Source organism: Amblyomma americanum, chromosome 7, assembly GCF_052857255.1.
Source record: "Amblyomma americanum isolate KBUSLIRL-KWMA chromosome 7, ASM5285725v1, whole genome shotgun sequence".
Taxonomy (NCBI): Eukaryota; Metazoa; Arthropoda; class Arachnida; order Ixodida; family Ixodidae; genus Amblyomma; species Amblyomma americanum.
Genome location: NC_135503.1, coordinates 92214998 through 92242568, shown reverse-complemented (window position 1 = coordinate 92242568; position 27571 = coordinate 92214998). Strand labels below are relative to the sequence as shown.

The following is a 27571-nucleotide window of genomic DNA, read 5'->3' as shown; positions in this document are numbered from 1 at the left end:
CCCAACTTTCCATTCTACTACAGTGTGGTCTGATAACCTTGTATGAACAAGAGCCTAGTTTCGACAAGGAAAAGACTTTCAATTGCATCCTTATGCACTGTCAATCGTTGAAATGAAAGACTAATTCGTCTGCAAGTTTGAACGTAGAATGCCAACAATATATTTATAGTCCTCTTTACTCTGCCACGCTAAGCAGAGAGAGAAACGTCTATGAAAGTGACGAAGGTTACTAAACACGTTTAGTATACTAACAGCAAATTTCTACCATTGAAACATATGCAATAACGTTTTTCTGTAGCACCAAAGGTAACCTTCAGTTCGGAATTCGGCAAAATGTGCTTCACGTGAAAGTTGCCGAGACCATGAAGTGGCAACCATACTGGCCAGAAAACAAGATTAATAAGTACATGGCACTACTCTGCACGTTGAACGAAACTCATGTGTAGAGTGCAGCTTCGCACAGTGTCGCTAGTGGTGACTATTATTTTGTGAGTCTGTACTACCCTGAAGCAACTGCTAACACGGCAAATCCGGTGGTGATTGTTGAAATCTAAATCGTTAAAGAGGGACTGGTGTCCATTCTGAAGAAAAACACAAAAATCTATGGGTCCAAATGAACAGTCATTGTGCACTGCAGGTAATCAGTAATGCCCACCAGGAAACTGCAATACTCTAGTACACACCATCCAACCACAACTGAGATTTCCGAAGCTCAAAATTTGCTCATGCAAGCACAGTCAAAAACAGCAAGTGTCATTAAGGTCATAACAAAGTTGCAACAGGCAGATTAATAGGCTATATCATCAGTGACACCACCTATAAAATAAAAATGAAAAATGCATCGCCCCGACAAAAAAAAACGTAAAGCAAAGGTCGCCTTGTCAGGTACATTCTGTTATAGTGGACATGGCGCTTCCAACTTTGCATTCGAATGCTCGGGCGAAGTAACGGAAAAGCCTCAGAGGGTCGTGGCACTTGTGCTTTCCGTCGGACGCGCCACACTGCGCCATGCACCAGAAGATGAAGAACATCCTCTTTCCCGTCAGCGATTCGTAGCCATCGAGCCTGTACTGATTGCCGCCGTCGGTGGCATCGAGAAAGGCCCTGAACGCAGCGTTTAGGGACACGACCCTCTCGGCAAGCTCCCGCCTCGAAATGTTGGGCCAGCTGGGCACCTGCGTCGTTGCCGTCTCCACCGGGATGACTGGACGGTTGTGCCTACACAGCGCTTCGGTGTAGACCTTGGCCCGCGTGTTCTCATCAGCATCGCGGAGCCACATGGAGACGAGGGCGGCCATGGCGTCTCCGATCTCGGCGCCCAGCGCCCCGTACTTGACTGCCGGTGGTGCCTCGGCGCTGTAGAAGGGAGGCTCCAGCGCGGTGGGCAGAAGCTCGAACCGTTTGTCATCGGTAAGGTAGTATAAACGCACCTTGCCGTTCCAACGGAAGTTTGCCGCCCGTGTATCGGCCCGCGTCATTCGTCTTGCGGCAGCGACACTCTGGATATTGTCAAAAATGCTTGGCTTCTGATCCGGGAAGTGCCTGAAGAGCTCGTTCAGCTGTCCCTCTTGGGAGTCGGTGATGAAGCTGAGCGGAGCACTTGCGGCGCTCGGAAATGGTGCGTTCTGGTCCAGGGACTGCTGGCTCTTGTCGATGAAGTCCTTTAAAGCCCCCGACGATGAGAACCCTTCACGGAAAAACTTGCGCACATGCCTCACTAGGGCGGTCACGTCGGCGACCTCGTGAGGAGAAAATTCTTCTCTGATGTAGGTTGCGTAGAAGGCCAGACCCATGTAGTGGTGCGAGAGTCCCGCGCAAGCCAGCACGTGACCCTGAAGAGCTTCGCTACGAGACGGATAGTAGAAGTTGATGACCTCGGGCTTGGTCAGCAGCGAAAGCCCTTGCACGGTGGCCCAGCCCACATAGTAAGCCATCTGGGACTCGCTCAGGTTGCTCACCAGTGCGAAAAACTCGCTAAAGAAGAAGACGTTGTCAATGACGAACCTGAGCGACGTGGTGTGGTTTGGGCTGACAGATTTGAAGTTCTCACGGAGCTGAACCTCCCATTCGGACCTGGGCAGTGACGAGTGTCATGCTTCAAGGTCTAGAACGACAACATTTATTGTTGCAACGAAGAGTTACGCTGACGGTCGAAAGTGGCACGCAAAGAAGTACGTCCGCGTTACGATGACAAGGCCGCTTACTTGTTTAACCTGCACTAACACTAGGCAAACATTCTGTAGTGCGAGAGAGAGCGCAATAAACTTTTTTGGTTGGGTGATCAAAACGCAGCAGGTAAGCCCCGCCGGATGGCCAAGCGTTTATGCGCCTCGGCGATCCAGTCAGCCCGCTGGACAAGCCGAGCCTGAGGCCCCGGCTCTGAGCTGCGCAGCGCCGTATCCCACTGCTCCTCGGTAGTGATTAGGGGGAGAAAGTGATAGGGCAGGCTCATATGATGTTGGATGGGGAAGCGTTCCCGGCGTAGAATCTGCAGCTGAGAGAGTAGAGGCTGGGGTATATGGAAGAGAACTGCGGGATTTGGGAAGGCCTGAGTTTGTAGCTACCACTAGCAGGTTTCTTGAGTGCGAGATAAGGACCTGACGGTCGGTGGGTAAACGTGGTGGTGAAGTCGGCAGTATTGTTTGATCTCGTAACAGGTGGCCAAGCAGTAACTCCATAACGTCGCTCCGTGATGGGGAAAGGAGCTATTCACCACCCTGTTGTGGAAATATCGAAAGAAACCCCTGAAATGCGTCAGATTACCTTGAAAACCTTTTCTCTAATTGAGCGTAAACAAGTGTTCATTTCAAGCACGTAATGAGACAACAACTGAAACAAATAAAGAATCACCCTTGAGTTCGACGGAACATTATTACCAACAGATGCAAGAGCGGAATTTACCTATTCACAAGGAAATGCAAAGTACACTGAAATCGAACACGCCATATAATTTGCCTTACTGCTTAGCTCAACAAGGAATTACAGCAACAATATCTGGTTGCATTCCTTTAATGGCGCATTAAGCTGCCCTGTGCAGCACCAACTCTGCATGTTATTTTGGTCACAATTTCTGCAACCTTGCTGCTCTGGCCATTGCATGTCACACATAAGCAACTTCTGAGAATTGATCGCGCCAAATACGGACTTTGGTCGTTCTGTTTGCAGCCTCTTTATGTAATCACATTGAGAAGCTCTTGTACACGAGCGCGACTGTCAAGTACGTTCCTTATAGCCGATGTTAAGACATTAAGTTCGTTATATCCAGGTTTCATACACGAAAAGCCGTTATACATGATGGCATGATGAGGTTCGTTATATCCGAGGTAGTATACTAAGTTTGTATAGAAAATATACTAAGTTTGCAAGTACCTGCTACCGACCACTGGCTGCTTGCAGACGGCTGTCGCCATTTCCGCTTGTAAAGAGACTTTTAATGCTAACGCATCAATAAACAAACAAATAAGTGATTCCACGCACATGTTCTGCAAGCTTGCCCAGATGGCGACGCATTGAAGGTAGCATATGAATGTTTGCGGGCAAAACATAACCACAACTTTTGAAAGTAGAATAATTTACGCTCCGAAATGACTGGGCAACAAAGCGCCGCACCTGGGGATAGCTTCGCCAGCCAGCTTTAGGATCTCGTCGAAAGTCCCATTTTTTATAATCCCGCCGTCAGCAGCCGTGTACGCTTGTTGCAGCGCCGGCACTATTTGAGACTCCATAGCGAGCAACTCGTAGTAGGAGGGGACGTCGGAGGACAGCTTTTGTTGGCGGAAGGTGTCCACCATGTGCCTGAAGTAGGAATTGTACTCCCGGTCATCATTACCGCTGCCAACCGTGGCTCGCCTCCGCCCAAGCAGGAAAGCATAGAAGGGCGCCGGCGTCACCACGATGTGCCCAGGGCGTGTCAGCGAGAAGAGGATGACGGGTGCCCAGTCCAGGACAGCGGACATTGCGAAGCAGATGCGGAGCAGGTTGGAGGCGTTGCTCAGCCGAGGCCAAAAGACACCGAAGTCGGCCAGCAAGCGTTTCACCGTGCTCAGCTCTCGCTCGCCACCCGTCGTGTAAATCTGGGAACATGACTGGTAGAACTGCGCGGCCTTCTGCACAGCACTTTGGTTCTGCGCTGGCACGGCAGTGTGGAGGTTCCTATCTGAGACGCTTTGGATGAACCTGCATAGTGATGCATTGCGATGGTCAGGCATGTTTCAATGCGATGTACAGTGGCATCGAGTGCCTGCAGCCACGGTGCTTTATTTTAAGCGCTTGGGAAGCCCTCGGTAACAGTAGACCTTTTAATTTCTGCACGGTCGCCTCAAAAGCCGGCACTTATTTATGCGGTTGGATGAGGTGGTCTGTCAACAAATTCAGATCTTAAAAAATGGAGGGGACATTTAAGCTCCGTCTTAAGGATATGACGCGATAGCGTTAATATGTTAATTCCCATATATGAGGAATTGGTCATTCTAAATTTTACATTCGTAGGTCCCAGGGAGTCCAGGAACCTTTCCTTACGCAGTGGTGCAGCGGCCAAGGGTTGCGCCACTGCTCTGAAATGGCATACTCTGCCACCGGTGGGGCTTGTGCAACCAAAGTTACTCTTCCCGAGCAACCTCTCGCTATCAGTCATTGGTTTAACAGCCACTTACCCGTACCAAAGCGTTCAGTTGTTGAAGCGAAAGCTTCACTACGCTACGTCGTAAAGATTTCGCGGTGCTTGCGGTTTTGACCTTCACGTGATCCTGAGGGCAAAACCCTTACGACGCGGTTCGGGTGTCCACCTATATATTTGAGACAGTTGCTACGCCACTGCCTTTCCCCAAAACCGATTTGGGTGTCCACTGATATATGTGACATTTACTGCGCCATGTCCTTTCTTCAGGACCAATTTTGAAAACCAATCTTATTTATGTGATTGGATGAGGTTGTCAGTCAACAAAATCAGATATTAAAAAATGGAGGGGAATTTTCTTCGAAACTAAAAGAAAGGCGCATAACTGGCCTCTGGGATGGTGGACGCCTCAGTCGCGCTTTGAGCTATGTGGCGGTAGTGACAGATATGCGCTGCGTGTGTTGGCATTCACAACGTTGTAGCAGAAACGCGGCACTGAAGCTATAGACAGTCGGCGTTCTTTGTGTTAGTTGCCGTTAGCGTTGACAACGGTCTAGATTCCGATGATTTTGAGGAAAGGAAAGCGCATAACTGGCTCCCTGGGGCAGAGGACGTCTCACTCGCGCTTTGAGGTATACGTGGCGGCGGAAAGACAGAGATGTGGGCTGCATGCATTAGCACTGACAACGTTGTGGCAGAGACAACGTTGTGGGAGCAACGCGCCACTGCAGCAGTAAGCCATTGCGTTCATTGGGTGACAAACCTCTCGCGATTAACCATATATTTAACCGCCACCTGGTAGGGTGGGCGCGTTGCTTATCCAGTGTGCGGAACGCACTCAACGTTATTGGCCACGTAGGTAATTGCATATATGTTATACATGTTATAAAAGCGAGCTTCAGAAAAGAGGAAGTAGGAAAAGAGGTAGGAGACAGCCTTTACAAAGTACAGCATCCTATGGGAGCTCCGGGCAGAGGAAGAAGAGTCAAGGAAAGGCGTGGCTATGCGTCAACAATTGCAACCTATGGGAAATAATTTCTTCCGTCTTCACTGCTGATCCAATTCAGTGCTGCCTTGCTTCCATAAAAAAAAAAAAACAGAGTTCATTTCTGCACCACTTGAGGTCAGCGTTTCGCGGTGTGCCCGTGATACTGTTTTTCAAACTTGTAGCGTGATACCCCACAGATCAAATGTAATGGCTGGTGTTCGAGCACTCTCGGTGGCCAAGGGAAAGCGCCTAACTGGTTCCAGCGGCCATGCGTTCGCTGGCTGTGCTGCTAGGAAGAACACTGGACCCTGCCATTCATTGAAGGAAAAAGCTCCTGTTCGCGTTTTTAGGGGAAATGATTTACGAACACATCTCTAACGATATCTATCTGCTTCCAACATACATCGAGCAGTGGCTTCCATTTGCACAATGACAGAACAAATTAAAGATTCCTTTTTGCGCCAAAAAGTGAACAGGCGCGAACTGCTTCGTACACGTGGAGCTTAGAGCTAATTATTATCTCTTTTATTAATTAATATCCGCCTTCGTCTCACGATGCAACGCTGTTATGCGTTACCATAACTGAGACAGTTACCATGACAACTACTGCAAGTTCGCAACATATGCGGAATTTTTAACCAATCCCGAGAGCTCAGCCCACCTCACCGTCTTTATGATGCTTGTGGTCCGCACCACATATCATATCGCCACAAACACAGGCACATCCATTCAAGCTGTCATTTAACTGAACGGGTCGCGGTCGTACGAACTATAAAGTTCACACATGCACGGCACCTCCATTGTTACGCCATTTTGAAGCCGGAAGTTGAAGCAGCCACGAGAAGTGCATGCTGAGACGTACTTCCGGTATATGCCCTCCTTGAATGTGTAGAAATGCTGGGCGTCCCATCTCGAACAGACGTGGCTGTAGAAATCTTCGCACGGGTTCGCCGAAACGTTCAGCATTTCGAAGAGAAGCTGCAAAAGCACGCGCAGTGTATATTGGGGGGTACGCAAACCTTTAAGATGCCCATCAAAAAAGAGCGGTAATACAAAGAACTAAAAAATATGCTTTCCCTTTTTCGTCAGTACCCTCTGCGAAGAAAAACAGGAGCTACAATACAGGGTTGCTGACTACGTTGAAACATGGATTTAACTATGACTACAAGCAAATTATTAAGACTATTATACCGCGAGCAAGGCATCCTTCTTACACAAAGGCTGTGATTCGCGGAATAATTGATTGAGGGTTTATTGATCGATCGATCGATCGATCAATGAAATGATTTATTCATTCATGCATTAATATTTATTCACTCAATTGCGATGCCAAATATAAATACGAGCTTTAAGACGCGCAGTATATTTAAAGATCCTGTAACGACGAAGATGTGTCAACGCGGTAGCGGCAATGCTATCGCACGTCAACTCGCGCTCATATCCAGAGTTCGGGACTCCCCACCAGCGCTGACTGCCACCCTTCAGCAGACGATCCGAGCCCAATTAGCGGAGGCCCTGCCATGCCTGCCTCAGCAACCTGTGGCTGCCCCTCTTACGTACGCCGCCCGCCGTTCTGGCCCGACCACCATCCCATCCCTTGGGCCCTTTCCAAGACGCCACTCAACCGCCGCTACCTTCGACGGCCCCGCCTGTTTTCTCGTATCGGGCTCGGGTGGCACAACCGCCGCCTCGCTTCGCTCCGGCAGTCTCACTACGGTCGTCCGTGGCGTACGCGCGGCAACAGGCCCATTTGCTTTGCCGGCGGCTTCGCCGGCCATGTCGCCCGCCACTGCCGCAGTCGTCCTTCTTCGCCTGCTGACGTCCTGCCGCCATCTGCGTAGGGTGGTTATACACACAGCCACTCCGCGTGCAAGCGGACCCACTGCCTCGTGCCACACCGACCGCCAGGCTGCCACCTCTCGCCGCTCCTCTTCTCCGCGCCGCCGTTCCATTTCTCCTATGCGCCGTCTTGCCAGCCCTTCCGCTGCGGAAAACTAATGAGCGCAGTTCCCAAGGCAACAGCTGCGTCCACTGGGAACTCTACAAGGCCTCTGATCTCACCAACAAACGTTATTGGTGTTTTTGTCGAAGGTGTTGCAAGCTGTGCTCTCGTGGACACCGGAGCTGCTGTCTCAATTATGGACGCGAAATTTAAAACTGAAGAAAGTAATGACGCCATTTTCGGGAGTTTCTCTTCGCACTGCTACCGCCCAACAGATCGAGCCGTTCGCAACGTGCACAGCACGAGTCGTTGTTCAAAACGTCTTGTACATAATTCCATTCCTGATCCTCTCCTCTTGCTCCCATGACGTAATTCTAGGATGGGACTTTCTTTCTGTGAACTCCGCCGTCGTCGATTGCGCCCGCGCCGAAGTTACCTTCTCTGCCCTGCCCAACGCCTCCCCGGCCGCACCGTCTCCTGAATATCCGGCCAAAGTACATCTGTCTCACGATGTCGAGCTCCCTGCAATCTCCTCCGTCCTTGTATACCTCTCGTGCGCCTCACCACGCGACCAACCCGCCGTACTTGTACTCTTTACTCCCTCCGAGTTATTCCTTCGCCGCAAGAACATGCCGCTTCCCTTCGCTGTCCTCACAGTGACCTCCGGAACGACAGCCATGCTAGTCAGCAACCCCCTGCCATCGCCAGTGACCCTGATTCATGGTGAATGCCTTGGGGGCGTCGAACCGGCTGAACTCCAGCAACTCGTTGACGAACGAGAAACTGTTCTTGCTCCATCGCTGGACCCTCTTACTCCTGTTCCCCTGTCACACCAACCGCGGTCTGACATCCCGTTTAGCGTCATCGATCAAGATCTCACTTCTCCCTACTGTGACCAGCTGTTCCACCTGTTGCACCAATTTCGTTCATCGTTTGACGCGTGCCAGTCTCCCCTCGGGCGTTCTTCAGATGTCCACCATACCATCGATGCTGGCTCCCATCCACCTCTGCGACAGCGCCCACATCGCTTGTCAGCGACAGAGCGTCGAGTCTTCGCGGAGCAAGTGGATGACATGCTCGAGCGCGGGATTATGCAGCCGTCGCACAGCTCTTGGTCATCCCCAGTCGTGCTGGTTCGAAAGAAAGATGGCTCCATAAGATTCTGTGTGGATTATCGCCGCCTCAACCCAATAACTAGGAAAGACGGTTTTCCTCTGCCACGCATTGATGACGCCCTCGATTGCCTCCAAGGTGCGAAATTCTTTTCGTCTCTAGATCTGCGTTCTGGATACTGGCAAATCCCCATGGCCGAATGAGACTGTGAAAAAACTGCTTTCGTCACGCCCGACGGATTATACGAATTTAACGACATGCCATTTGGTCTTTGCAATGCCGCCGCAACATTCGAATGCATGATGGATAAAGTCTTGAGTGGCTTGGGCTGGAAGACGTGTCTTTGCTACCTCGACGACATCGTCGTTTTCTCGGCCTACTTCACACGTCTGACCCGCCTGCGCCAAGTGTTGACCTGCCTCACCGCCGCCGGCCTGCAATTAAATTTAAAGAAATGCCACTTCGGAGCTCTCCAACTGACCATACTCGGACATGTCGTATCCAAATCGGGCATCCTTCCGGATCCGGCAAAGCTTCGCGTGGTTGCCGACTTTCCAAAGCCCTCTACTCTCAAAGAACTGCGGAGTTTCATTGGCCTCGGTTGGTACTTCCGGCGCTTCATACGAAATTTCGCTACCATCATTTCGCCCTTGACGCGGCTTCGAGCCCAGAGCTCTTTGTCGTCATGGTCCTCTGAGTGCGATGAAGCTTTTGTTACTCTACGTCGACTCCTTACTTCACCTCCCATCCTTCGCCATTACGACCCTAACGTCCCGCCAGAAGTACACACGGATGCTAGCGGCGTGGGCATTGGTGCTGTGCTCGCCCAGCGCATACCTGGATTTCAAGAATACGTTGTCGCCTATGCGAGCCGCACGCTGTCTAAGGCCGAGGTCAATTACTCCGTCACAGAAAAAAAAAAATGCTTCGCCATTCTGGGGGCGATAACCAAATTTCGACCATACCTCTACGGTCACCCTTTCGACGTAGTCAGCAGTCATCACCTTTTGTGCTGGCTGTCCTCGCTGAAGGATCCATCGGGTCGTCTTGCCCGCTGGGCTTTACGCCTTCCGACACTGCGACCATCTCCAGCATTGACGCCGTGCTGTCCTCCGATTGCGCCCACCAAACATGCTTGTGGAACAGCGTAAGGACCCCTGGATTACATCTCTCGTGCTTCATCTGTCTGGGCGCTCTACAGCGGCAGCCTCTCGCTCCCTTCGGCGTCAAGCCTGCCACTTCACTCTGCATGACGGTGTCCTCTATCGCCGTAATTATATGCCCGACGGTCGCAAATGGCTCCTCGTCATTCCTCGCCCACTACGAGCTGAAGTCTGCGCTTCTTTCCATGCCGACCCCCAGACTGCTCACGCTGGTGTCTTGAAAACCTACACTCGACTTCGGCACCGGTACTACTGGCGTGGAATGTACAGCTTTTTACGCAAGTGCATTCACTCATGCCTTGACTTTCAACGCCGCAAGTCCCCATCACAGCGTCTTTCTGGCCCGTCGCCGCCATTACCTTGCCCGGCCCGTCCATTTGATCGCGTCGGCATCGACCATTACGGGCCCCTGCCCTCTTCCCCTTCTGGTAACCGTTGGGTTATAGTCGCAATAAACCATCTCACGCGCTATGCTGAAACGGCGGCTCTTCCCGCAGGGCCCCTGCCCTCTTCCCCTTCTGGTAACCGTTGGGTTATAGTCGCAATAAACCATCTCACGCGCTATGCTGAAACGGCGGCTCTTCCCGCAGCTACAGCGCGAGACGTGGCTTTCTTCATCCTCCGCCAGCTCATTCTCCGCCACGGCGCCCCTCGTGAACTTCTGAGCGACCACAGCCGTGTGTTTTTATCATAGGATATCCAGGCGCTCCTTGCAGAATGCCGCATCGTTCGCAGAACCTGCACAGCATACCATCCTCAGACCAACGGCCTCACCGAACGGTTCAACTGGATACTCGGTGATATGCTCACCATGTATATCAGTCCCGACCATTCAAACTGGGACCTCGTCCTTCTGTTCGTCACCTACGCATATAATACCGCCGTCCAGTCCACCACCGGATATTTTCCTTTCTTTCTTTCTTCTTTACGGCTGCGAGCGTACAAGTTTGCTTGACATCATTGTTCTCTACCCTTCTGATAAATCCGACTGCGCAATTGCTTCTGAAATTAAGTATGGCGAGGAATGCCGCCAACTCGCCCGTTCCTTCACGTCCGATGAACAGAATCGACAAAAAGAGCGCCGAGATTCTGGTGGTCAAACCCACGCACACCTTCCCACCGGCTCACTTGTTTGGCTTTGGATCTCTGCTGGCTCTCCTGGCCTGTCGTCCAAATTCCGAGCCAAATATTACGGACCTTACCGTCTTCTATCTCAACCTTCCCCTGTGAACTACGTCGTCGAACCATTGGCATCCTCCTCTGACCTTCGCCGTTGTGGCCGTGAAACGGTACATATTAGTCGTCTAAAGCCTTACCATGACCCCTTGATCTGAACTACGCCTTGAGTCGCCAGGATGGCTCCTTTCGTCCCCAAGGGCAATTGTAAACACGAAGATGTGCCAACACGGTAGCGGCAGTGCTATCGCTGAGCGCGCGCTGCTAGCTGGATCTAGAACAACCGCCGACGCCTAGAAGAACCCCGTTCAGTGCCTGGTTTTCTCAGGGATATTAAACCCCTTTTGAATCCAAAGTAATGCCGGCCACATGGAACACTTGAGTAGATGAAGCGCACAAAACACAGCACACAGGAAAGGAAGGCACGAGACAGGCGCTTCCTTTCCTGTGTGCTGTGTTTTTGTGCGCTTCATCTACTCAAGCTATGAACCAACTTGCCCAAGAACGTGTTCTACTGAAATGAAACACTTGAATGGGCGCCTAAATCTTATTACAGCGACATTTTTGCGTATCGTTTTTCTCTAAATACATTTATAGCCATTACAAGGCGAGCTTCAGGCAGCCTTATTTTTAACTTGTCCACAAGAAATCAGCAAGAGGTGGCAATGAAGCGCGTCCGACCACCTCCACGAGGCTCGAAGTGCATTGGGTACCAAGTTATGTTACGCCTCAACGGTTTAAACCTCTTTGCCCCCTATTAAAGCTCAGCAATGACAATCGATATTTGCATCAGTAAAGAAGCCCCGAAAAATAAAGCAGCCGACACTGTTCCCTCCCGCTACTTCGCACCTTGTCGCACTCTGCAGGCAGTTGCGTTGCTTCATGACGTGTCTTTTCATAAAGAGTTCACAAGCACGACGACCACAGTCCGCGATTGCGCATAATCCGGTTAACCCATCTCCACCGTTTAAAGCGTGTTTCGGTGACGCAGGAATAAAATGATCCACTCACGCCTGCACAGAACCGAGCTCTGAACGCTCCGCTGTGTCCAAATTCAAGAACACCTGCTCAGTTCAAGGTCAGCAGATTTCTTTCTCGATTGCATGAAAAATAATCCGCAGCTGGTCGCTCTCATTTGGCCTTCACCTGTGCAAAGCACGCTGTGGCTAGGATGAGAATGCGCCGGCCAAACTAAAGCACGCCTCTACTGAGAAGGTATAAACATCTCCTTTTTACGCTGGCTTCCTCCTCAACCATTCTTGCCCATTTTTGAAACAAAGTGCAACAAACATGGCAAAAATACGAAGCTTCGCCACTGTTTTCAATCCTCATTGCAGTCAATGCTGTTATACTAGTCCACTCACTGGGAGACTATTCAAGCAATTGTTGGTGTGCTCAACGACCTTTCTTGAGTATAGGCTGAAATTTTCACTTCTCCGACGCGAAACAACCACCCGCAAGCAGTGGGTTGGCCCACGTTAGCACAATGAGTCGACGCAGACGCTGAAGATGGAGAATAGTAAGCGTAAAAGCAGGAATAGGATATTCAATGCTTAATGTTTAAAGTAGGGGCCTTGTAATCTTTGTACACTATAGGGTGTCTCCAAACTGAACGATTGGTGTCATAACGCTATTCGTCGGCTGTCACAGAGGAACCAAGGCTCCAACCACTTGCTCTAGAGAACATGGCGTCTCACACATCCACACGTTCACCCATGAGCTCTACTGAAGAATCCTTTGAGCTCCCACTACTAGAGCCACCGTTTCCGACTTCCAAGCGTTCATACAAAGTACGATGCCGGCGGCTCGGATGCTGTTACTGTGATGAAGACATAGCAGTGAAAGCGATATCTTTCATAAAGGATCTACTCGACACATTTACGGCCGCGGCTGAGCCGCCCACAAACCGCATGTTAGAGCAGGAGCGCGATTGCACCTTCGCTTCCTCCCGTATATACCTTTGCGTAGGAGCGGCACGCGTCGGTGCGGCACAGCGGCTTCGTCCTGGTGACGCCGTAGAAGAAGAAGACGCACAGCATGACGACGAAGATCAGGCAGGCCAGGGCTTCGAGCGCAGTCAGGAGCCGCTCCCGCTGCACGCGTGTCAGCTGCGGGCCGGCGTTCGGCTGGTGCACCGTGGACGAGGAGCTGGCCATGGTGGGCAGGCTGGTGAGCAGGTCGTGCAGGCCTTCTTCGTCCACGCGCTTGGCCTTCTTTGGTGCCGCCACCTGTCATTCCGCCAAAACGAGAGGTGCGGGGGGGGGGGGCTAAGAATGCATATGTACAGAAGGACAACTCATCAGTCGTAAAACTGATGTGGATTTCATGTCCCAGTCTTTTCACCGCTACCATTCAGTACCCGCTAAGGACTACAGCGTTTGTATCGTTTGTGGTAGTGGGGCTGTGAAACTTCTGACGATATCAGTGTATTTGCTTTATCATCTCGAATAACAGCGTGTTCTACCGGGCTGAGTGGCCACACCGTTAATTCGCTGCACGCACTACCAGTCCCCACCTGCGTAGTGAGAGCGTAAATCGATTTTTTAAAAAGTAAGAATGACCGATTAGCCCCGAAGGTAAGCTGCTCCACATGCATTCTGACCGAAGAGGCTGGGTGTGAAAATCTGACACCATGTCAAGGAGACTGCTCTCTCATCGTTTCCTTTTCTCAGCTTGGCCGCGTAAGCGTTCCACAAGAGCTTTTTTGCGGTACTTTAAAGCGAAAGTACGGAGGTACCCTTGTAAAGCAATGATTCACTTGAAGATGCAGCTCGTTACTCTCTTTACCCTCGCTATATGTTCTACCTAATGCTCGCTCAATCCTGCTCTGTACGGTGTATTCGCTTACCTTTTTAGCTTTCGATGAACCTATCGCAGCCTTATCTTCTTGAACCAATACTTTTACGTCCGGTGGGAGAACTCGCTGTGGATACAGAAAGAAGAGTTAGCGACACCATGCATGGCCTGTATTACGCAGTTCAGACAGTGCACATATCGGTAATAATTGTCCGCACAGCGATGGAAACAATCAGAAACACGGAAGTGGACTTAAAGAATGACTGGACGCGCGCTGCATTGGCACCAAAAATTCACCAGGTGTTCTCGCATTAACGTCATCTAATACCGGCGCAGAAGTGCATAGGGGAGAGGAAGATGAAAACGATTTCTAAGCAGAAATGAACACAAGAAAACTTAAACGTACCAGTACGGCCGTCAAGAACTATGGGTACGCATAAGTCACGTTAAGAGTAGAATTCGGTAGCATTGATTTCATATGTGTCGCAGCATCTGTTGTAACTACGGCGTGTGTCTTCCTCAGTTTATTTGCAATTGTCGCTCCATCAGCCGCGGAACTCCTAGCTGTAGTAACAGGTATCGACTATGCTGTGATGACAGCCGACATTTGCCTATATCGCTTTTTTTCTGGTTTGTGCTTAAGTTCTTTTTCTAGGTTGCTCTGGAAACTAGGTGCTCACAATCCGGAGCGCAGGTTCTGAAGGCATCACAAGTGCCACAAGATCACGTGACCACTCTCGACCAATCATTAATTTAGCCGGCACCTTCCACGGTGGATAGACTCCTCACAATCCGGTGGGCTGCAGGTTGTCAAGGTGGAGAGGTCGTGTTGACGTTACAACGTCGCGATTTGGGCGACAACTCTAACGCTGTCGCATTTACAACGAGGATAACATAGAAATGCAGCCTTGATACGGGCGCCAACCTAATATATATATATATATATATATATATATATATATATATATATATATATATATATATATATATATATATATATATATATATATATATATATATATATATATATATATATATATATATATATATATATTTCGGGCTTGCATGGTGCTGCGCGTTCGATAACAGCAAGGAATGTCCTTTGTAACATGACTGCTTCATTGATCGCTATCACTTATCGGCGCTCCTGCCAAGTTCGCGCTATAGCGATTTTAATTAGCCGGCGGTCATGCTTTCTAACTGGATGCGATCATAAATGTTCTGTGACGGTTTACCGGCTTAGGTGACTCAAACGGGCACACCGGAACCCTATGGGTGCCTGCGTGCTGCGATGTATCTCGGTTTGCAGGCGGCGTAGCACTCGTCTAAATGACGTCCCACATGAACATCCCACTGACTTTAAAGCAGTTAAGTGAGCCGCGGCTGCTCCTTCGCGCGAAAAGCAGGGCACGAAGTTAGAACAACAAAATTGTTGAGCTCTGACGCTATGCATACCCCGTTGTTGACCTCCAAAAACCGGATGGAGGAGACAACACAGAAATTTCCAGCCAAAGATTCAAAACTCGGGTGAACAAATTCGGGATCTGACAGCACTCCAATCATCCATTCCTTAGTGTGCGTGTAGGACAGCGGACAGACCAGTGTAGCTTTAGGGCCCGACAGCTGGCCTATGTGCACAATGTAATCTTGCGGATCAACATTTGTAGATCACGGGAGGCTCAGGCGAAACTCGATTCCTACAGAACCAGAGCCAGAAGTCATGTGCCGTCTCATATATGAGTGGGAGGCCATTTAGGCGCATATCTAACTTTCAGCTTGCGTGCGCGGAACCAAAGATTTTGGTTTCCTCATGACTCCCGCGGCTCGTGACCATCTGCCACTACCGGTATAGATACCCAACAATTCTGTACAAAAGTTTTGAGCGCGAAACAGTTTATGAACGTGTTTTTCATATAATGTAAGATTTCACTACAACTATCAATATGTCAGTTGATCACCCGGCGGCAGTCTTGCATTTTTCGCTTCTCTATTAATGTTTCTCTATTAATAGAAGGCTCTATTTTTTCTGATAATGTCTAGGTAAAGCAACAATGGACCGTTCGAAACTTTCAACCGAATCAGAAGAGCCGGACTGCATTGATGAGTTACAGTGCCACTAATGCGCGAAAGGTAGCGTACATTGTTTTATAAATTATAACCGCTTATTCACGTAGCCGCGTACACTGTGTGTTTTTCGCAGAAAGTTTTTTTATTAAATGAAGTTGAAGTGCAGTAGCTAAAGATGCGTTATGTTAGCTGCGCATCTATTCCTAATAATCTGGCGTAGACCATGGAGCACACAGGCCTGATAGCGGAGACCCTCACCTTGGACTGCGGCGGAGACGGGGAGACGTCAGTTGTCCCTCTCTGGGCAACAAGACCACAACAAAAGTCAGAACAACATGGCTCACTGGTAAAATATTGCTATAATCGGATACAACTCAAGAACGCCGCGGCTTTTCCCCGTCCAGCTAATGGCGTAGGGCGATTCTGATGACCCTGCTAGCGTGGCAATGCAGGGACCGGCGCGGAGATCTCCGGCCATAGAAAAAAAGCATTATCCCCTTTCACCTACCACTCCCTGCTTTGACACATTAGCAGCGTCATGAGAATCTACCGATGCCATTGGCTGGGAGGGGGTTCTTTAACGGGGAAAAGCCCCTGTGTTCTTATGTTGTATCCGGCTATAGCATTGAAACATGCAAATCATTTTGTTTTACCACCTTTGTTGTTTGCCACCCTGCCTCTTAACCTGCATATACTCATATTGCCACTTCCTGTTAAAGAACAAAGCACCATGGGCTGGTAGGAGCGGAATGTACAAAAATTGGCTGCGGTTTAGCTCTGGTTAAACCTGGTTGAATTGCGAAAGCTCGCTTAGCTGCTTCGGCTTCTCGTCGTTTTCGCAATCGTTCTTCTCGTTGTTCCTCTGTTTCCTGGGCACGTTGCAACCTCTTTCTCTCAATCTTCCTAGCTTGCTTAGCTTTCTCCTTAGAATTTTAGTGTTCCGAAGCAGTAGAGCAACTAGATTCAGATATAGACTCTTCGTCGGTAACTTCCATGGCGAGACTGATCAGCCAACGCGTAGCGCATCGCTATATGCCCCAGTGAAGCCGCCACGGAGCGAGCGCAGGGCGAAAAGGTCGTCATATCAACGGAGAGACTACCTGTTAGGCGCGGCGCTGGCTCGGGGCCACGGCACACGCGACGAGCGGCTCCCTTCTAGCTGCGGCGGAGAGCAACCTGACGTCACGCGTCGTCATAGCAACGGAGAGAGCTGACGTCACACCACCTGCTAAGCGAAGCGCCGGCTCCGGGGGAGGGGGGAGGGGGCACGGCATACGCGACGAGCGGTTAGACCTGGCGTAGTATTGCTTTCGCAATAAAAGGCAACAATCATGCCCGCGCGGCGAGGCAGGGGGTCTTTTTACTGTTACTGTATTGTGTAAGGCACCAAAGAGTGCTTTATTTTGAGGAAACAGAGGGGTGTGACGTCAATCCAAAAGAGTGTTTCTTGCAGCAGCAGCCTCGTGCTCACGAGCGGACCAATGTATGCGTTAAAAGATGGCGAATGGGACCGAGCTTCAAGGAACTCGCTCTGCTCGAGTCTAACGATAAGAACTAGCTATTGAAACGTAGAGGTCTTGTTAAGCAGTCACACGACAAAATAAATACCCAAAAGAACACGAACAAACGCTCGCCCGAAATTACACTTTATTATTAAGCCAGATTATTTTCACATTTCTCACACCACCAGATGAAAGACAAGCGAAAAATGAAGGGTGCTCGAGCAGCACAATGTTCAAGCACTTTATCGCTGCGACGGGTAAGTGAGCTATAACGACTAGATTCTCGAGAAAAAAAAACGCTGGCATTCTTTAAAGACCACCATTACAACTTGTCAGCCCTGTGAGCAGTACTGTTCTTACCCTGAGGCGCAGCAGCCTTGAAATCGAGCTCACGCTTGAGCTGCGTGGCATGTAGTGCCACAGAAGGTCAGAAACTGTCTGCACAAAAATACAAAAGAAAAAAACAAAGTCTCGCTGCGCTATAACATCTTACGTCCGGAAAGTCTAGATCTGATTTAAAGCGCAAGGTGTCGTAATGAGCGTTCTTTGACAAACTCACGAAGGCTGCGCAGCGCTATTCATAGAACATGGCGAATGGTCATATTTCCACCACGGTAGGTTGCCTGAAAAGCCACATAAAACAGCAAAGGCCGCATGTAGGCCTCGTGTGAAAGTCAAGATCTCAATGACGCTTTTGCCGCTATGATGTCGGGCAGCAAAAGAGCAGACTTCCTCGGTATGTAGAGTTTTGGATGTCGTCGTCGGGCCCGGGAAACAACAGGTGTTACTCGTGGGGTGCATTTTATATTTTTATATTTTTTATTTTTTATTCACGGTGTATTGTCGTCCTTTCCATGCAAGGGGAAAATAGCTGCCTTAATTTCTTGCCTTTTCTTTGAGCTTACAACGGTATACAAACGATCCTATACGTAGTAATAATGGCTACTAAAAATCATTTGAAATTATAAAAGGCTGGAAACGGGAGTTGCATTGATATTTAGTTGATAATAATAATAATAATAATTGGTTTTGGGGGAAAGGAAATGGCGCAGTATCTGTTTCATATATCGTTGGACACCTGAACCGCGCCGTAAGGGAAGGGATAAGGGAGGGAGTGAAAGAAGAAAGGAAGAAAGGTGCCGTAGTGGAAGGCTCCGGAATAATTTCGACCACCTGGGGATCTTTAACGTGCACTGACATCGCACAGCACACGGGCGCCTAAGCGTTTTTCCTCCATAAAAACGCAGCCGGCGCGGTCGGGTTCGAACCCGGGAACTCCGGATCAGTAGTTGAGCGCCCTAACCACTGAGCTGCCGCGGCGGGGCAATATTTAATTGATGAAAGAGACAGTTTTGCTTCTACAAAGGGGGGCGAATTTAGCTACAGAAGGGGTTTTATTTGAAACCAAGAAAGTAAAATAACTAAAAAAATACAAAATATTCTGTTCAAAGAAAAAAAGATATAAGTCTACAGTACCAGATGGGAAAGTAATTATCAACTGAGCATACATTGCAGACATCATTTATTTTCACAGGATGAAATAACGCAACGCAAGTTTTTCAAAAAATATTTATTTTCAGCAAACCGATGCTTACTGAGTGAAGCAGGCATGTTAGATGTAAAAAAGCACAATTTTCAATATTAGAAAACGTTTAAATCAGCGGCAGATACGAACAAAGAAATGGAGACGAGAACCGAAACCTGCGAGCAAACCAAGTTCCACCGAACATACCGTGCTCAGTGCCAGGATTGGCGCCCGGAGAAATAAAAACCCAATGACCTGGCTTCGTTTGCAGACCCCTTGCTGCTATTTTAGTCTACATAAATTGACAGCGGATCAAACATAATTGCGAGATCTGCCATTACGGCGAACGCACGCTTGAACAGCGAAAACGAGGTTCACGGACCGGCATTACGATGAGGGGATCAGTCATACGCTAGACAAAACAAACGTACAAAAACCGAAAAAGTCTTCACGATGTTCAAAAAACCTTATTCTCTGCTCTAACCTATACTCTACGAGAACATCACTTAGTAATGAAGAGAAGGCTACAGCGGCAGGGAGATCTGTAGGAGAGTAGAGATCTCTGCCAGTTGGTACATCGAGAAGAGTGCGAATTTCTCGAAGCTTACTTCGTAGAATGCATGGTGATAATAGCATTAGTATGCAACCTCGGTCTAATTTCTCGAAAAAGATTTTGGTTTTTAATCACTGGCCGTAAATGCGCTATCTTCCCTCTGACACTGCCGGGTGATTGATGCTCGCTGCGTCTCGCATGACCTGTTAGCCTTGAAGTGGGACATATTTTCTTCAATAAAGCACAGTTGTTAGGTAGCCCAGTCGTCGTCTGCGTGCCTTTTTTCACGTCCTTCTTAAATTTCACTGGTTTTCCTCTTAAGTCGCTGAACCTGTCACTACGCGAACACCTCGGCTGCAGGACAAGGGATGCCAGGCACGCTTCCCCTTTGAAAAATTTCTTTAGTCAGTCTATAGACTGTCCGTAGGCTTCTGTCTATAAAGTCTATAGACTCTCTAAAGATGAACCCAAGGGAACTGCCTATAGGCAGTACAAATTCTATAGGCAGTTCATAGACAATCTATAGATTTATGGCTACGCACTTTTAGTGGAATTTTGTCTATAGAAAGTCTATAGACTATGAATAAAGGAAAATAAATATCTATAGGAAGGCAAGTCTATAGACTGTCTATAGACCTTTTTTATATGGGTCTGGCTGCGCGGTTGCTTCGTTCCGTTGATGGTGTATACGTGGAAGCAACGGAACTTCTTGAAACAGGGCGCGCCTAAAATATGATTTCAATGGAAGTAACTTTATGCTGAAACTAACGCTGATCATGTGCAGTTAAGTATAAAATAAGCAATAAAACACGAGTATTATAATAATAAAACACCGGGGTAGGGTTAACAGTCAACTTCTGCTTGCAATTACAGTTTGCTAAGTAAGATTAAAGACCGCGTTTCGGCTCTGCAGCTCGGGCTCCAATGACAAGGACAGCGGCCGCTGAGTAAAGCACGAAACAACGCTCAAGTGCTACACCCTCCCGCTGTGGCACCGCTCCAACTAGCTTCTGTGTGTCCACAACCTGGAAGTGGATCGTCATTAACATATTTTCTCACTCCCTCAATCACACTGTTTCAGTCTTGAATGAGACAGGCGTTGGAGCGGCGTTATGGAGCAGAAGACATGGCAAGCAACGGCGAAAAATTACTCAGACATTTTCTCTCCTGATAACGAGAACTTTTAAGTAGCCAGTGTTGCACTGTCAGCATTTAAGCGACTAAACCAACCTCAGAGACAAATAATAAAACGTGTACGTTAAAGTGAAAACTAAGAACAAACTTCCACCCAATTCTCAGGCACGTTTCGCCAATGGCTCACCTCGCATCTAAGGTCCGAAAACTCACTTCCTCAAAAGACGTACTACTGCTATCCGACTTTCAAAGATAGAGGAGGACGTCAGGAAAAGGTGAGATTCACTACGACTTCTGGTGAGCTGGAAAGCTCTAGAGGCTGTGCATGTAAGCAGAGGCCTCGCGATGAGCTCAAAAATCCTCTGCCTCCCACTTCACGCGGAAAGGAAGCGTAGTTTTTAAACTGCCCAGCAGATGGCCCAACGCGCTCCCGACGAAACGAACCACCGCATACATCGGTCTCCGAAGAGCGACGCTCTATCGACATGGTCGGGAAGTGGTTCTTGTTAGCCACTCTGCTGGACCACTCACCAGCGTGTGCTCTTACGTTGTGCCAGCGCGGATCTTGCAACTAACAGCAAAGAGAATTCGCCATTTCACGGCCAGTCAATGGCAGCTTCGATTCTGCACAGATCTCCCTTTTACAGTTTGTGCTTGTATGAACTTCTTCCTCACAACGTGCGCGGCAGGACGACGCTGATGTTTTCCGTAGCAAAGAGATTGCAACCAAACGAAATAAGTGAAGTCGTGAATGAGCGTACGAGCCACGGCGAGCGTCGAAGTAGTCACCATAAAATTCAGAGATCTTACAAGTAATCCGTGTAGTAGTCACCATACCATGCAGCAGTCAGCAACGTGAAATAAACGGGTTGATGAGTAGACGTCTGCACGACTGTGCCCCGGGACGGCTTTTATTGTCTCTTCATCGCTGGCGTGGAACGCAAAAACAACTAGTGTTTTATATAAAACATAGAATTCGGCGGGCAATTGAAAAATTTAACGCTTTGGGTGCAGATTCAAACCTCGTAGTATTTGTTCTGTAACCGTTTCGGAAATTATACGTGGTATCATACATAAAACACACAGCTAATAGATCCGCCGTGTTCAACACTTTTCACTACATGACAGCCATGTCACAATTCGTCTAAAGGAATGAACCCTCGAATCTAGGATTGCTTGCATTTAATGCGTGTTATTAGTTTACGCCAGAATAGCAGAACTCTCATCACGTTTTCTTTCAGGCGCCCTCCAAAAAAGGAATAAGCGATTTATCGTTCCTAATGATTAACTACAAAAGGATTTTCACCGCACCTATCTGTCTTTGAGTTACCAGCTGGCCGCAACAGGCATCTCTGAAAGAGTTCCTCACCTGCCGCCTAGACTTGTTCCGAGATTGACTGGGTGGTGGTTCGAGAGCAGCATCTATGTGGACGGATTTTGGAGTTCCCTGGAAAGCGCCATGCAAAAACTTGTTTAAAATCCAGCAGTTTCAGTGCAAGGCAAGACTGCCTTTGGCATTAGTTTCAAAGTATGTCTCTCAATTTTTTGTAACCAAGAAATGCGGGAAATCGCTTTATTTACTCCTTTATAAATACTCCAATTCTAATCCAGGTGTCACCACTTCGCGCACTTTTGCGTGCGCTCCCAGACACCCTTAGAGCCTGGGGGGGTAGCGGCCTCGGTCACAAAGGAGATGCCCTCGACTCAGCGCGGCAAGCTCAGCCGTAGACCAGCTACCAAGTGACAAGGGGGTTGGTCGCTTGGTGCCCAGCTTTCGCCGGTCGCAAGCCGGAGAATGGGTCGGAGCCAAAGGTTCACAAAACAAAACAAAGTTTATACAGACGAGAGACGATACAGAGGCTTTCACAATCACTCGTACGAGCAGATACGAAGTGATTTACAAATACATTGCAACTCGTGCAAAGTAACAATAGAGAGAGATAACAATTCAACAAAATATTTGCACCTAAAGTACACAAATACAGAGCGAGACAAATATACAAAACACAATTTGTTCACCGGGCACTGCGACAGTCCGACGACCTGAGGAGCTCGACGGGGTCGTCCCGCAGGTTGGCGCACGTTGCCTCGCTGGTCCGGGCTGAGCGAGTGGTGTTCTCCCGGGAGTCGAGCGGGCGCGCTTCTCGGAATCTTGAACGGCGGCTCGGGCTAACAGACAGCGGTTGAAGCCCCTCAATTATACGCGCAATCCGCGTTTGTTTGTTCTTCGCGCCAGGGCAGGCGTGCATATACACTCAGCTTCAACTGCACAAACTCCTTCTCCTTGCGCCTTCTAGAACCACCTTCTAGAACAATATAGGTCATTCGCGGCACGCTGAGTCATCGGCGCCGGAGCGAAGGGTGCAGGGTATCTCTTTGGCGCGCACAAGGTTAACCTCTTTCAGTCTACAACAAGCAAAAACTTCTCCAACATTCGAGAAACATCGACGCCGCGCGCGGCCATGCGTCCCTCGGCGCCGCGCCGGCGAGCTGAGTTGCAGCAGTACGCAAAGCTACGCACTCTCCGGCGGTCCTTCCCCGCTGTTTATGTTTTATTTTACCGCGCGCGGGCGCGATTGCATGGGCGCAGCGCCGTTTTTTTTCGAAAATGCGCCGAATTTTGTGACACTGCCCTTTCCTTTAAGAATATTCTGCAACAATATTCACAAAACACAAAATTCGTGCGCACATGCTTGCGCTCACAATCTATATGGCGGACGCCAGAATACATACATGACACTTGACAATAATCACAATGTACTTCAACACATACCGCCACTCGGCAAAACATTAACACACCCTTCCAGGGAGGGAGCGCACAAATACAAGGCGTACGTTCGTCTACTTTGTAGATTCGGCTTAAGTAGTCGGCTCCCACATTTTCGCTGCCCTTTATGTACTCCACTCTAAACTCGTATTCTTGAAGCAGTAGACTCCAACGTAATACCCGGCTGTTCAATTGTTTTGCTCGTTGGAGGTACTGGAGCGGCTGGTGGTCGGTTTGTACTACGAATGACGTTCCATAGCGATAGGTGTTGAACTTCTGAATTCCCCATATCAGCGCTAAGTACTCCCTTTCGATGGTACTGTAAGCGGTCTCTCGTGGGAGCAGTTTCCTACTAGAATATGCGATTGGATGGAGGGTCCCCTGGTGCGGTTGCATCAGTACGGCGCCCAGACTTGTCTGGTGCGTCTGTGTGTAACACAAACGGTTGTGTAAAGTCGGGGAGCCGTATGTTAGGAGGGTTGGCGATATGTCGCTTTAATTCTTCAAAGGCTACCTGGTGGACGTCCATTTGACGCGGTTGCTCTCCCCTTTTTTCGTCAGTTGGGTAAGGGGTGCACTGATTTCCGCATAGTTGGGAATGAATTCTCGATAGTAGCCAGTAAGTCCCAAGAACGAACCCACTTGTCGCCTACTTTTTGGAGCCGGGGCGGCCGGCATCTTCTCTAGAGTTTTCTCGAGTGGCGCCAATTAAGTGCCCCTTCCCGAGTCGGTTTCCGAGGAAGTCAATCTCGTCTGCCCCAAATTCACACTTACTAGGGCGAATTGCGAGTCCAGCTGATTCCACTCTCGCGAACAGTTGTTCCAACGATGCGATGGATCTTGCCATGTCTTGCTTGCCGCTATAGCACATCGTCGTAGTAGTGATACACATCAGGAAGGCCTTCCGTGATCCGTCTCATTAGTATCGCAAACACGGCTGGAGCGGTTTTAATGCTAAATGGCATGTAGCGGAACTGGTACAGGCCGGAGGTGGTAGAAAACGCCATCTTTGGTTTTGATGTTTCGGATAGTGGGATTTGCCAGTATCCCTTTACAAAGTCAAGTTTGCTGAAGTAGTTCGCTCTTCCCACGATGGCAAACACTGAATCGGTCCTTGGCAAGGGTTCCGAATCTGCCACCAATACATCGTTCTGGCGCCGATACTCCACTACGAACCTGTTTGTCTGGTCCGGTTTTCGTACGAGTAGGACGGGTGAGTTGTAAGGCGACGAGGATTCCTCGATTATGCCTAGTGTCTTCACCTCTCGCACTTTCCTCTCGACGTTTTCGCGTGTATAAAAGGTAGTGGTTACTGTCGGACGTGTACTGGGGCATCATTTGTGAGCTCGAGGTGGCACTCCACCCATTCAGTTTTACCGGGCACGTCGGAGAAAATCGCGTGGTGTTTTGCCATCACTTTTCCGAGCTGGGCTTGCTGTGCGGAAGAAAACTTACGGGATCGCTTCACGTCTTGCATTCCTGCCGTCTTGTTAAATTCAGGAACTGGAATGCCCTGCTCTTCGTCCAAGTCTGACACTCCGCTGAAAGCTCGACATTGATGCCTCGTCGGCGGTTCTGCTCTTTCTTCGTATCTTTTTAAGAAATTAGCGTGGAAAAGTCTTGGGCCCCCGAGCGTCTCAATGGTGTAGTCTGCGTCTCCCTTCTTTTCCTTGACTTCAAATGGTCCCTTCCATTGTAAGAGTAGCTTGTTCTTGTCGGTCGGAAGGAGGACAAGTACCTTGTCACCGGGCTTGAATTGTCGATCCCTGGTCTTCCGATTGTATATCGTGGCGTAGCGGGCTCCAGCTTTTTGTAATTCTTCGTGTGCCAGTTGACAGGTTTCTTCTAATCTGTTCCGAAGGTCAAGAACGTGTTGGTATGTAGTCTTAGACTCTTCATCCAGTTCTTCGTTAGTCCAAAGTTCCTTGAGGATGGTCAGAGGGCCTCTTACGTGTCGGCCGTACAGAAGTTCGAAGGGCGAAAACCCTAAACTGGCTTGTGGAACCTCTCTGTACGCGAAAAATATTGGCCCCAAATATCGGTCCCAATCGCGGTTTTTCTCAGCACACATGCGCTTCAACATCATCTTGCGTGTCCTGTTGAACTTTTCTACTAATCCATTTTCCATTGGGTGGTAGGGGGTGGTGTGCAGCTGGCGTAATGACAGCAGTCTTGCCACTTCTTTCATGAGATCTGAGGTGAAGTTGCTTCCCCGGTCACTCAGCACTTGTCTTGGCATCCCAACGCGAGAAAAGATCTCGACAAGTGCTTCAGCCACTCGCTCGGTCTCGATGCTCGGCAGTGCCACAGCATCCGGATAGCGGGCGGCATAATCTACTAGAGTAAGGATGTATCGATTCCCGCTTTTGGATGGAGGATGGATTGGTCCAACGACGTCGATTGCCACTCTAGAGAACGGAGTTTCAATGATAGGTGTTTTCCCGAGCGGTACACGAGGTACACGACCCTTTTGAATGGTTCTTTGGGTAGATTTCACATGACGCGACGATTCTCTTGACGTCGGCAGAAATACCTGGCCAAAAGAACTCATCTAATACCCTGGATGTCGTTTTCTCGCATCCCCGATGGCCGGCCATGATACTGTCATGTGCTGTCTGTAGGACTGTGTCTCGATATTTCTCTGATACGACTAACTGACGCAGTTGTTTGCCTGTTTTGTCAGTATAAAATCGATACAAAAGTCCCTTCTCCCATCGAAACTCTATGTTGCTCTTCCCGTCTCGGCATGTCCTTCTTTTGCCTACTTGTGACCGGCCTGTCTGTAGCGTTTTGTCCCGCTCTTGTTCTTCCCCATAGCTTCGGTCTTCTGTCGATTCTTCGGCCGCGTCCGGGGTCTTCTACGATGAGAAGTTCCTTCCCTGATCCTTGGCTTGTGCGCGGGTTACAGCCGCCACAGTGGCTTCCTCCCTTTCTTGTCGTTCCCATTTTGCTGGCACTGGCTGTTGTTTATTTTTGGTGAGGCTTTCTGGGTTTTCGGCTCCTCTCACTCCCTGGATGTTTCCAAAAATAAGATCATGCAGAGGATTCTTCATGCATAATGCGGTCACCTCTCCAGCTTTAGTACGGTGTGTCTACCGTCACCCTAGCTTCGGGCAGAAATCGAATAGTACCATCAACGAGGAACACCTGACTCTGTTCCGGTAAGTTCTTCGTCTTGAACTAGATCTCTCTTTACAATCACAGTGCTAGCGCCCGTGTCGCGCAGCACGGACACTGATCTTCCTGCCACTTTTCTTGTCAGGACAGGCATCCCCTCTGCAAGGCGATCTGGTGGGGGTCTCATTACTGCGTTAACTAATGGTATTTTCTTGCCGCTCTTTAATTCTACAAAGCCGTGGTCATCTTCCTCCAGGTGGTCATCTGAGGAGGCCCTTACGCACGATACCTGGGGAATGGGCTTGCTTGGGTTCGGACAAACCGCTGCTCTGTGCCCCTCTGGCCGCACTTAAAACAAGCTGTTGGGCTACTGTTTGTAGCGCTGTTGCGGAAACTAGATGCGTAATGGCCTAACTTGTTGCGCAGGTAGCACTTTGGTGGAGCGTTTTGGCTAAATCGGGCATCGCGGCTGTCGGTTTTTCCCGCGCTCTCCGAATTCGTATTCTTTATCTTGGTCAGATTCGTTCCTCATTGAGCTTCTAGAAATTTGTCGGCAAGATCTAGCATTTCGGAGAGAGCCTTGGCTCTTCTTTCCTTCAGGTACAGAGACAAGCTCGGGTGACAGCTACTCAAGAACTGTTCTTTGATGAGTAGCTCACGAAGTGTACTGTATTCCTGAATAATTTCTTAAAGTTCTATCCACCGATCAAAGTAGTGGCTTAATCTTGCCGCATACTGGGTTACCGTTTCGCCATCTGTGGGCTTCTTTGTTCTGAATTTGTCTGGGAATCCCTCGGTGGTGAATCGGAATCGCTTAAGCAAGGCGGCTTTTACCTTGCTGTATCTTGCAGCATCGTCCGGAGAAAGTCGCCCGAATATGCTTAGAGCTTCCCCGCTGAGATATGTGTTAAGAACGGTGGCACATTCACTGTCTGATCAATTCTGACTCCCCGCGATCCCTTCGAATCACCTGAGAAACGCGTCGAGATCATCGCTTTTTTCATCAAATCTTGGAAGTAGTCTGCTGGCATCTATCCGCAGGCCGCTGCCTTCTTCTCTAGGGCTATGGACTTCCGCTGAGTGGTTCCCAGCACGTTGGAGCTCAAGCTTCAT

General features: G+C 49.2%; 1 pseudogene; it reads right to left on the bottom strand.

The window, feature by feature from the left end:
- Window positions 1-881: 881 nt before the first annotated feature.
- LOC144097930 (endothelin-converting enzyme 1-like) lies at window positions 882-27571 on the bottom strand (annotated as a pseudogene).